Genomic DNA, 13,047 nt, shown 5'->3' with positions numbered 1-13,047 from the left:
GGAAGAGCAGATATATCCTGTGAGAAGTATGTGTGAGTGTGAGAAAGAGAGAAATAAACTGGGGTGGGAATAGCACCACTAGTTCTCATGCTGTGTAATCTTGCCATGCTGTGGGGTTGCAAGAAAAAGGATGATTGAGAAATGCTAGTAAACCAGGAGGAATAAAATTGGTTTGGCCCCTTAGAAAACAGAATCATCAGTAATAATATGATGAAATTAAGTAAAATCACAGAACAAAGCCCCAAGAAAGGGAGTCTCTAACCTGACAATTCTGAGGGCAGTGTCTAATCAACAGATGCTTGCAATTTATTCAGCACTGGGTCAGCATGAGACTGATCATGCAAGTGCTGGAGAGTGCTGATTTCATAGGGCTCTAGATTGATGTTGTACTTAATAACTTTAAAGCCTTTCAAAGAATCCTTTTCCTCCTCCAAAAGGTGTACTCGCCAAAGTAGCGTTGAATGTTGCATATTCACATGATTTTCTTCCTTTTTTTTTTGCCAGTCATAGGACAGCTCCATTCAGAGCCCCACTGAATGGATTGCAAGGCAGGAACCTCCTACCCCATCATGGCACTGCAGTAACTGCCATCTGACTTACTGTTCATGTTGTGCTTCTTCCCTTTCTCCTCTTTTATTTTTCTTTTTATCTGATCTTCTTAAGTCTCTTCTCCATACACCTGAGTTCTGTTAGCTCCAGTTCCTAGGTCCCTTCCCAGCCAGCAGCTGTGTGGTGGTAGGTGAGGGGGTTCTCAGCCTGCAGCTGTGTCTGCTTAGGCTGTACACAGCTGCCTGTGCACCGCAGAGCGGGCCAAGAGTGCCTGCCTCCCATCAGAGCTTCTTGTTACTGCTTGTGCAGACAGAGTATACATCACTGGGAACTGCAGTCCTTTTTTCTACAGATGGACCTTCCAGGTCAGGAAATCTGCTGCTCTTTTAAAAATGTTTTTGCTCTTGTCTGAGGTGTGCCAGCCGGAGTGCAATCCTGTCAGTTCTTACGGGGTTTAACAACTGATGCCATCCTCTGTGGGCACCAGACAGAAAATTCTGCTCTTGGGTTTAACATGTCATCTCTGCTTTTGGTGGAGCTGTAGAGATTCAGATGCCCCCCAGTGTAGCTCCTGTTGGGGTAGAGTAATACAGAGATGCTGGGCATAAAAGGGAGAGCTGTGCAGTTCAGCTTCCTGTCTCTCTTGAATTGATTTTTATAATGAACTGCAAAAAAGCTCATGCTAATCTGACCTCCACTTCACTAAAGGTTGGTCATGTCCCCAGATGGCAATTCATGTTAGGCTTTGCTTCACTGCTTATACAAAAAGGCCTGTTTTTCTTGAAGGTTGCAGATGTTTCCTAAACCTTCCGGAGAAATCAGTGTTGTAAAGAATTTTCATTTTGAAACATCCCTGGATGTGCAGAGGAGGCAAAAATGAAGGTGAAGTTAATGCCTTCTTTGGAAAATATGGTACGATAGTACTGTCCCTGCTAAAAATTGAACAAGGAATATAGCTGGTGATGAAGATCTGCTTTAGGAGTGAAGCTTTCAAACACTATAAAAGCTTCCCAAGTGTAACTTATCTGCCTTGCTGGAGCTGATCAAACTGCCTTGCCACAGCCCCTTCCCCAGTCATAGGAATCGAAAATGGGAGTGATTCCATCTAATTTGTTACAAATTTTCCATTAGCCTGCACCTGTAGGCTGTGCTCAGTCCAGGCCAGTGATCAAGCCTGCTACAGGAGTCCATGACTGATGCAGGAGAAGAATGTGGCTCAGTGTGCTGGAGAGAGACAATGATCAGTTTGTGTTTGCTCAAAACCGCTGTCAAAAAAGCCACCCTGACTCATCAGTTAAGGAAATGTGTTGAGCATGGAGGGAAAGGAGGCGGGTAAGGCACTCTGAGGCATTTGTAATGCACTGCTGGGAGTGACACTGAGGTCACAGCCACATTGTTGGCTGTGGTCTGATGTCTGTAGGTTTCCATTCCTTGCTCTGTGTGTCTGTCGCTTCAGACAGCCCAACTATGGCTGTGCAACACTCATCAGCCCAGCTGTGGATCCTTGTGCAGCAAATTCCTTTTTTAGTATAGGAATGTTCATGGAATGGAGCTTTCTTAGAAAGTTTTAATCTCTTTTGATTTGAAGATTGAAAACCAGTTTTCTTCCATTTCTGCCCTCACCCCTTGTTTGGCATGCACTGTCACTGGTTCTTGTTTGATTGGTTTCCTAAGGAAGACTTGTGCTCATAGGGTGTGCACCTTTCCCACTTACTTTTGACCATTTTTCCCTTTCTCTTACAAGATCTAACTTCTGAGCCCTTGGGCCAAATCAGCTGCATTTGACAGGGATTTGAATTCTCTACACTCTTGTGTTCCTGCAGATTTTGTGAGGAGAAGAGAAGATGGCAGAGCTAGGGAGTCTGTGCTGGCTGTGTCACAAGGTCGCAGTCACAGCCGCAGCCCTGTCGGTGCCAGCCCCGGGAAAAGGCTGAGCCAGCTCCTGCCCTGCTGGAGGCCACCAATCTCAGGAGTCCAGGCAGCAGAGCACAGGGCTCTGTGTGCTGCTCAACCCACACACTGAGGACGTCTATAAAGTCCAGAGATGCCTTCTGCCTGTTACATGGGGATATGGGCAGGCATTGCAACCTGTGGAAAAAAATGTCTTAGTCTAGGAAGAGAGCCAAGAGGGGGAGGTTACTATAATATAGGGAATTGTTGCTTTTTATGCTTCATATTCCTGCTCTACACCAGCAAGCTGCTTTACAAATTTGACAGGATAGTTTTGAAAAGCACACAGAAAAGCTGTCATTTCATTCCTTAGGCTCTTACTGTAGGACAAGTTTCCACTGAGAGCTGCTAACTCAGGAAAGGTAAGAGGCCAAGTGTATCTCTGTGCCTATGCAACCTGCTGGCCTCAGGAGCAGGCAGCCAGCACAGCAGCCAGGCCATTGCTAATGCTCTTTATGGCTGCCAAAGCCTTTTACTTTGGCCCCATGTCCTAGTTGCACCTGGTGAGAGTTTTTAACAACTTTGAGCAGAGGAGACAGTTTACTGTTCTAGCCTCCCATTACCTCCGAAATATCCATGAATGCTGTTCTCTCTACATTTTAATTAACATGAGCTACATATAGAAGCACCATTGCAAATTAATGTCCTATTAATAATAGTAATATCCTTCTGTTCCCAGCAGTTTAAGGACCTGCTGGCAGTGGCTGTGGCATGCACCACAGAGTTTGGAGCTGCATGTTTTATTTTCAGTTGTAACATGGAAAGGATGGTCTTGGCAATTTCTGTCCTACTTGCTGCAAAAGTAAATGTTGGTTATTGAGCAGGGTGGATGTTAGCTGATTTCAAGTCCCTTGGGAGCTGTTGTGCCAGCTCCCCCACTAGCTGTGCAGTTATATGAATTTGGGCTTGTTGGCAGTCCAATTTAGGAAAGCACTCTCACCTGTATAGTCAATTATTGACTTCCTTTTTGTGCCCAGATCCTCTTCTGGCTTTGGGGCAAAAGGAATGGGGTACAGCAGTACCTTCAGGAAAGCATAAAGGAAAATCTTCATCACTTGTAGGTTATGCTACCAGGAAGTGAAACTGTTTTAATGACCACAGCAGCTCCTCTTGCTTCTTTACATTTGTCCAAAGCATGAACTGCTAGAACATATTCCAGGCATTTTTCTGGAGCCTGAGAGCATGAACCTCTTGCCACCTCTTTGTAGTTCAGCTCAGGAGTGGATTTTAGCAATGACTTTCCAATTAAACAAAAGGCCTGTTTGACATCTCGTAGAATTCAATACCAGGGTTTTGGTGGTAGCAGACAGAGAAGAGGAACTACCACATGCAGGAAAAAAAAAGATGAAGAAAATGTTCTTCACATATGGAGGGTGGGGAAGAAGACACGGTAAAGGTTTCCATGGCAACATTCCTTGAAGAGAAGTATTTTTAAATCTGTGAATTTTAGCATCAAAAACACAGTTGTGTTTCCCACAAAAAGATTTGGGGGAGGGCTGGAGTGGAACAAATTTTTCCCCCTACTTTTCAGGTCATTTCAGTTTCTTTTACAGAGGAGCCTGCTCCCAAGATAAATGAAGTATGTGTGAGTTCTATGATCTTAATGCTCCTGTAAAGAAAGCCTTGCTTCCAAGAGGCAGGAAGCATCAGTCATAGTTCTATATCTGCTCCAACATCTTTGGCGCAAGCACTTGATCATCTCTTTAATGGAAAAAGTAGTTCAAATAAATCAGTGCTAGACCAGTTAAAAGTCACAAGGACAAATCTTACAGGATTTTACATTAAAACTAGTGTGACTTGGCACAAAATCTTAATTTTAATTGATGTACAGTTAAGTGATAGTAGTAGTGGTGAGGTAGCTGAGGCCTTTTGCCTTGGCCAAAGAGGAGAAGATGCAGAACTGAAAATGCAGAGAAGCCAGGTAAAAGATGTTCCTGGTGAGTCTTGGTTACTTTGATGACAGTGGAACATCCCTGTAGGTGGACAAGTGATGTTCCAGTGACACGTATGTAGGAAATGTTTGCTCTTGATATGGGCTATCAGTGCTGGGACCACCTCTGAAGCTTCTCTGCTCCAGTCTCTGCAGTGCAGAGCAACTCACAGGCACTGGCATGCTCTGCTCCCACCTCCCTGCTGGCATCCAGGCAGGTCAGCTCTGTCACGAGCCTGGCACATCCAATGCTGTGCCTGCTTGGCTGCCAACTTTGAAGTCTCACCAAAAAAGCCTTTTTTTTTTTTTAACAGTTGCTTCCAATTCAGTGGTGACTCAGACACTGCAGCAAGGATAAAGTGATCATCTTCCCCTTCAGAGCTTTACAGCAGAAGGCCCTGAGTATCCTCTCTAAAAGAGAGCTTGGTGAGCCCAGCCATTAACTGGAGCAAGTTCTTTAATTTAACGGATGGAAAAAGATACTCCAGCAGTGCTGTGTACCTGCTAGCTGAGGGCCTGTGTTTCAGCAATAGACTAAATGATTCCTAAAGTACTTTGTATCCAGAAACCCTGGAGAGGGGAGGCTGGGAGGGAATGAATAGTCACACAGAAAACAGAAGGGACAATTCACCTGTTAAAGCTTTTTTCCTGACCAAACTTCCCTTGACCATGAATCCAGTAAAGGAACAGAAATTTCCTGCAATAATAAGAGAAAAAAGTAAGTCATATTTGACCATTTATCTTTTTGGGGGAGGGATAGGGTGTCTAAAAAAAGCAAAATTCATACTGTCAAAAGTGTGGAAATTGGCACTTGGCAGCATTGTTTCATTTTGGCCAAGACCTGATACAGAATAAGCAAGGCTCAGATCTAAGAGACTAAGAGGACTTGTCAACTTCCCTACATCTTGATTGATAAAACCTACCAGTAGTAGGTGCTTTGGGAGGAGTGGAGTGAGCCATGTGAGTCAACAGGAGCTGACAGGGATGCCTGCAAGCATACACCATTGCATATCACAGGAAACCAATGGTTGCAGCCATCCCACATTCATTGATAAGCAAGATATTTGGGAGCAGAGAGAGCACTTTGTTCTTCTGCTGTGCAGAATTCATACTGAATGTGACAGATCCTGCACCTGGATTTGATGTACTGTTCTAAAAGGAAGGAGCAGATTGATTGCTTGTTAACAGAATGCTCTAAATCAACCTCAGCCATGGGCCTGCTTCTGCAATCCTTTGCATGACTATTATTTATGCTGTACAATTGCATTGAATACCATTGAGTATCCAGTACATTGGCCTGGCACAGCTGCACTGAAATTCTAGTTGTTGCTTTCAGTTGTTGGAACCCGAATTCTTGGATCTGCTTACATGTTTGGATTTTGAATACTCCCAAAACAGTCAAGCACCTACTTGACTATTTAAACACCTAGATGTCTTTGTACGTCTAGTATTGCCATAATGCAGAGGAAAAGGAAATTAAATGGAAGTTGCCTGGCCTCTGGTTTCATATTTCAGCAGTGATAAGTAGGTAGAGCCTGTTGCTGTATATACCCAGTAGTTCACAGCGAATGTAATTTTTGCTTGAGGAAGCTTGATGGTGATTTTTACATAGTAAAGATGAAAATACTGCAGACATACATCATGCATTAGCCTTTATACATTTTATAGTTGTACTGTTCCAGTGTGGCAAACTGAGCTGAGCAGTCACATTTTCTCAATTACCTTCAAGAACTGGAAATCCTTATCACCTCTGTGTTTCTTTCTCCCATTACTGCTGCACTGGTCTTGAAATTGTCACCAGAGCTAAAAATCCTCACTCTGTAAATTAAACTGTGATTTCAAAAAATTTTACAGTACACTCTCCTCATAAAACTCCACAAGTTTTTTGCTGATATGACTCACTCAATTACTCATGTGGGCAGACGTTCAGATAATAAAAGTGGTTAATGGAAAGCTGTGAGAAAAACTGCTGGTTCCTGAGGAGGCAGCCAGGGGGAATGTACTGTGGGTATTTTATCCTAAGAGCTGCTGAATTCACTGAGCTCCCAGCCATTTTTTTAAGATAAGGATTTCTCCATTCTGCTTTTTCCTTTGTATAAAAACAGCTTGAAATATCAGATTGGCAATGGAGAAGCAAAAGCACACTAGCTGTATCTGTTTGCTCTTCTGCTCCTCTTCCTACATATTAGAGCTGATAGCCAGTCTGTGCCCTGAAATAATCCCTTTATCCTAGTGATGTACATACCTAAACAACAGCATTCCAATGAGCTCTGGGTTTCTGAATCAAGGAGCACAACTAACAAGTGGCTAAACAACCTCTTTTACTGGAAGTGTCACATACACTGACAAGGATCAGATTTTTCTGGAATTAATAAAATTAAGAGATTTGGCCTTGATATTTGTGTTGCCATAGGTCAGGAAATACATCGAGAAAACAGGTTTCAATAACAGTAGAGGAATATGGCACCTTTTGAAGTTCCTGAGGCAGAAAAGTGTGGAAAAGTAGTAAGGTACCACTTGGATGTAAGAACTCCACTATCTAATGAAGTTATACATGTGTGGTGGCTTCAAAGAGACTTAGAGTTAAGCCAAAACTGGAACTAGTGTAAGTGGATGAACTGATTAGAGCTGAGGGCTAGCTGGCATTTGCAGACATTAACTCTTGGTTGTGTGGCTCCGAGGCTGCTAGATTTTTGGGGGATGTGCTACTGCAGTTGCTGTGTGAGCCCATTCCAACAACAGTGCTGGATATAGAAAGAGAGAGGATGTGAAGATATGCTCATTTTTGATACAAGATGAGCTGGGAGGGAGACTGTGGTTTGACTTGTAAAATAGAGCTCCTGGCACAGAGAAGCAGTGCATGGATGTTGAGGCTCTGGACCAGAGAAAGTAAGCTGTCAGATTATATTTAGCAACTACATGCTGCAGGAAGGCACAGAGAGGGAAGGAGGGGAATGATTGCATAGCTGAGCCCCATGGGTAGTGAGCACACAGAGCAGGGAATGAGGCTGTTAAGAGAGGATGAATTGCCTTGGTGTTCCTGATTCAAGTAAATCTCTATGTGAGCCCAGGCATTGGCACAGACTTGTAGGTTTACTTTGATTACCAGAGCTCAGCTTTATTTATCCATCAATAATACCCCAGACTCCCATTAGGTGAAGAGTGACCAACTGTGGCCTTCCAGCCATTCCCCTGTGCTCTCACCCTAGGGATGTCTCCTGCAGCAGTCCCTTTCCTAGCTGGGAAAGCAGTGGTCTGAGAGGGGCTCTTGAAACCCATGTCCTAAGCTGCTGTACAGCCCAGCTGCACACCCAGCTCAGCCCTAACCCACTGGCATCTTGTTAGCTAAGGCTGGCATCTGCAAAATACGTTAGGTTACCCTGCTCCATTTGAATTCAGGGGTGTGAATCCTCCACTGTGTTTTCTGGAAAGCTCAGTCCTAAATAGATGAAGATGGAAAAAAAAATCCTTATACCTGTATGAGACAGATCAAACCTGGCATGCTGATGTGTGGCAGATCATTTGGGTCCTGTCATATACTCCAGGGTGCAGAGATTGTAACTTTGACTAGTTTACAGCAGGATAGGTATGGTTTAGGTTCTTAACTCTTTCCTGCTAAAAGCTCACTTGTATGTTTCAGAGATGCTTTTGCCTGTGAAATAAAGAAGGCCTTTGAGCTCCCTCTCCAAGGAGATGTGTGAGGAGGCCTGGCTGCCTTCTGTGCATAAATATTTCTGTCAAACTGGATTCAGACTCAGGTGGGTGAAACAACTGTGCCCATGGGGAGCCATCAGCCTCCACCTCCTGTTAGGCAGTACTGCATCACTGAGATTTGTCTTGTTGCCATACTGTCAAAATTAGCTGTGGGTGAGAGAAAGGGCTGAAATGCTCCTGTATGTTCACCAAGCAGCAGGACAGAGCAGCTGGGGAAGGAGGGAGATGCAGACTCTAATAGTGAAGAGAAGCTGTGCAAGGAGAAGCTGCCTTCACAGCCTTGAGAAAGGGGATTACTTGTCCAGATGTGTGATCGAAGGAGGAAAGATGACTTCAAAGGTGGGATTAATTATGCTTCCTATGCAAAGGAGTTGTGCTAGTTACAGAAACAGCACACATTAGGTTTGGTGGCTCCAAAGAAGGTCATAAAATTCAAGGTAATAAAATATTTTAAAAATTGTTTATGTGGTAAAAGCAGGATTACAAACAGAACAGGATTAGAAAAGCTCCAAGGGGTGAGTTCCTGGAGTTAGGAAAGTACCTAAAAATCTGAACTTTAATTTCAGGAAGAAACAAAGACCTCAAACAATGGTTCTGACTCTTGCAGCTGCTGCAGACCAAACTTGAAAATGTGAAAAAAGCATCAGTAGGTCAGTAAGAGTGAGTGAGAATCAATAGTTCAGAGAGGATGAATTTTTCTATGTGCTGTACTGGAGTATTAACTAACCTTCAGTGGCTCAGTGATCATATCAGACCTTACCTGGGGGATGCCACAGGGTCAGGACAGAGTGGCAAAGGACTGGCAGTTGGTCTGGGCTAGCATCTTAGAGAAGGAACACCAGCAGAAAAAACAAATTAGAGCTGTTCTTTCCTCCCCTGTTCCCTGAATACTTGTCGTTTCATCCCTTGGAAGGAAACTGATGAGCAACTATGCTTTGTTCTGGCCTCTCTTTGAGACCATTTGTTGCTTGTTTTCTTTTAATGTCTGACATGTTAGAAAGAGATAATTTTTCCTATTTGGCTTGACCTCTTCCTTCCGGGGAGCATACCTCCCCTTGTACTGGCTTTGTCCTCACACAGTCCTCTGTTGAAAGAAAGTTCAGCAGAAAACTAGAAAAAAGCTTGGGATTTGGAATAAGATGTGCCCTCAAACAGATGGTCTGAATCTCTGCAACATCCTGCTCCTCTCTGGAGGTGCTGTGAGGTATCAGTTGTGCACTGGATGGCTCTGAAATAGCAATGTTATATGGGCAAACGCTTCCATGAGATGGAAGCTACTCCCCTACCTTTGTGCAGCCAGCCTTTTACCCAGCAGCAGTTTCTCATAAGCAGAGAGGTTATCTGTGGTTATAATCTTGATTGCCCAGCAAATTGCTGAATGCCTGAGGAAGCAGGAGGAGAATGTGCAGCTTCAGGGTGTGTGGGTTTTTCAGTCTGGTTTGCAGTGAGCACTGGAGGTTGAGTGTTTAAGATGCCTTGAGATCCTGACACCATTTGTTGCAGTATTAGACAGCTCCATTCTGTGCAGGGAGGCCATCCCAGCATTCTGGAGTAGCCATGGGAGTTCAATAAACTGCTGTTTGCTTCAGAAGCTTTGGATTATGAGACTGGCAAAGAGTGGCTATCCAGGCAGAGGCAGACCCAAACACTACGTGAAGCAAGCATGAAGATTGTGTCTCTGTTGGGGGAGTGAAGGCACATACTTCAGTTTCAGACTATTTTATTCAATTGCCCAATTTTCCTTCCCTCCCTCACCCCTCCAGTGAAAGCTACCTTCCTCCTAAAGGGCATGGGCCAATATATATCATCAGTACACATGACCAAAACTTTGGTACCAGAGTCCTTTGTCCTTTATCCAGCTGCAAATCTGCTCAGCTCCATGTGATGCAGCAGCACAGGGATTTTCAGCTTTTGTTCTGCTGTTTACAAAGAGTGAAAAAGATAAAAGGAAAAATGTTCATAAAACTAGAGCACAGTTATATAAAGAAGTGGACTGAAAACCTGCAGCAGGATCTGTCCAAGATCTGACCTGGTCATCTGTCCAAAGAAGATCTTTACTTGCCCCCCTTATGTGATGTGCTGTTCAGTTCTCTATAAAGCAACAAAATGGAAGAGACTTTGATTATGATTTCTTACTGTGTGCAAAGCATAGGTGGCCTTTGAGGTACCCCATTATTACTTTTCTCGGTTAAAGAATTAATGATTCAAACTTTTCTTCTCAGTTTGCTGAGAAGGTGTTTGCTTCTCAGTCTTGAAGATACTGATATAATGGAAAATCTTGCACAATAGGATTGAAAAAAATTGGAGAAGTTACAGTGTGTAATAAATTAGGGCTGAAGGAATGTAAAAACTTAAAATTAGTTTAGCACATCACTTGACAGATGGGAAGTAATTTATGTAAATTTAGGGAAGTGGTAGTTGGATTCAGTTGATCTAATTTAAACACTATTTCTAATTATTTTTTGTATGTATACAGAGGATTATAGGATGGCCATTATTCTGACAGAAGGCTCTTTATGTTTAAATTTAAATCCATAAATAAGTGCCTATTAAAATATAAACATGCTGTGATAACAAGCACCTGATTATGCAGACAGGTTAGTCCAGCTACTCTGGTGAACAGCTGTGTGCGTTTCAGATAATGCTTTTTCTTATGCCCTAAGAACCACAGGCAGAGCCCTTGAGAGGTCAAGAGGTGCCTGACCCACGGGTGGGAGCTGCCTGTAAGGAGGCTTGCTGATGTTGAGTGCAGATCTGAGAGCAGATGGGCTCTCACAGTTTCCACTGAAGGCAGGCTCTGGTGGCACCCAAGGGCACAGAGAGAAGATGACACAATTAAACAATTCCCCCTCCCTTCACTCTGGTGCTGCTAATCCAAGTTTAAACTCCTAACAGTATCTTTGGAGAACCTTCTCCTTTACATTTTGACAGCTCTCTCCTTTTGCCAAGGGAAAGATCATGTAGGTTTACTGGGGAGCTGCCAAATGACAGCTTGACTTCACACCTGAGAAGCAAATGAATGAGGAGAGAAGGAAAGCCTCAGCCTGCCTCCAGCCTGGCACAAACACAGGAGTCTTGGAAGCCTGGGCATGAGCAACCCCTGGAGCTGCAACAGCAGCAGCAGCAGATGTGACATGAGCAGAATCCAAGCTGGAGCTGTAGTGGAGGAGGAAGCATGGGGCCTGTTACCAAACTGCAAAAGCATTATCCATCAGCTGCACACCCTGGGGGGCGGTGGAGGCCTGGCCGTGGATGATTCTTGGAGGTGTGGGATAAGGCTTGGAGCTTCACACTGTACAGCAGCCCTCTTGAGTTGATTTGGCTGGCTTTCCTTCCTTGAGCCATTGCAGAAAAGAGCACTCTCTCAAGACATGCATTAACAATCAGCAGGGCAGCTGACAGCCATGATTCATTCTTTAACTACCCCAAACCCAGTATTTTTGGATGTGTAACTCATGGTTTATACACTCTGTGAGTAGAGGGCACCAAGAATGAGGCTGCACGACACCTCTTTGCTCCTCGTGGGTTTAGGGCAGAATGCCAGACTTGTGGAGAACTGCAGGCAGCCTGACTCCATGGGTGTTCTGGGACCCCATGGGTGTTCAGTGACAGCTCATGAGCAGTCACCTCTCTCCTCCCACGAGCATCATGGTGAGCTGTCTCTGGCAGGATATTCTGTGGTTCATGAGCCTTTTTGTGAGAGTAAGACTATTGCAGCTACAAATTGCCCTTGGCTCTCTAACTGCTTGTAGAAAAGTAGTTGAAGTTGTGAATTTCAGACCACATTTTAAAATGGGAGAAAAATGCTTTGCATATGAGGGTTTTTTCACCAGCATCATGAACACTGTGCCTGACTCATCCTTCACATGGGAGAACTAAGCAAGCTAAGAAGAAATGACCCTCAGGGCAGGGATTTCTATCTTATTTTTCTTTAAGGGAAGAAATTTCCAAGGACTGCCCCTAAAGACTACCAGTTTGTTGTCTGACCCCACCAGGTGTTTGCAATCTGCAATTCTACAAGTCAGACGTGTGTAGCTGGATGCCTTTGCAGCAGCAAGCAAAGCCAGAGAACTGTTCTGTAGGAGCAGACCGAGGCGCAGGTCCTGCAGCGCTGGGTGTTCTCTGGCCGCCTTCCGAGGTGTCCTAAGGAGAGCGCCGGGCTCCTGCGGCAGCGCCCTGGGCTGCACACACGGCAGCGGAGCTTTGTGAGTGACCACAGCTGCAGCAGCGCATTGCAAAGGGACTAACGAGCTCCCTGCAGAAAGCTGGCACCCTTCTGGTTTGGTTTGGTTTTTTTGTGGGAGAAAGGTTACTTCTAGGTTCAGGTGGAGGAATTGAGCGGGGAAGCCTTGCACACTGCTCGAGGGGCGGGCATTTCCATCACAGTCCTAGAGTGACTTCCCCGGGACACGAGGACGTCGCTGTTGAAGGCAGGCTCCGACCGGACAGGCCTGACTGACGGCCTCGGTGCAGCGCTCCGCCGCGAGGCTGTCCGTCCTCTTTCTGCTGACCCTCCATTATGTGCTTTTTGGCAAGGCTGGGAGTTCACCCTGTAGAGCAGCAGCTGCTGCTGTAGAGCAGAGCCGCTCAGCCCCAGCAGCACGAGGGGCTGCCCCAGCGGCTCGGAGCGCCCAGGGTACAGCGGGCGGGGGTGGCCGCAGCCCTGCCAGCGGGTGGGTCACGGCAAAGCGGTGCAGAAGGCAGCCGGGGCTCTGCCGGGCGCTCGTTCATTGTCTCCCGGCCCAGCGCTGCCGGGGCCCCGGCGGCCGCGCGCCCCTCCCTCCCCCGCTCCCGCCGGAAACGCCCCCCGCGCGCTGCCGGCACGGAAGTGGGCGCGCGGGGGGCCGCGCGGGGCGGCGCATGCGCAGGAGGCGGCGCGCGGCCGCGCCCCGCCCCCGCCGCGG

Source organism: Passer domesticus, chromosome 10, assembly GCF_036417665.1.
Source record: "Passer domesticus isolate bPasDom1 chromosome 10, bPasDom1.hap1, whole genome shotgun sequence".
Classification (NCBI taxonomy): Eukaryota; Metazoa; Chordata; class Aves; order Passeriformes; family Passeridae; genus Passer; species Passer domesticus.
This window is presented reverse-complemented; position numbering follows the sequence as displayed.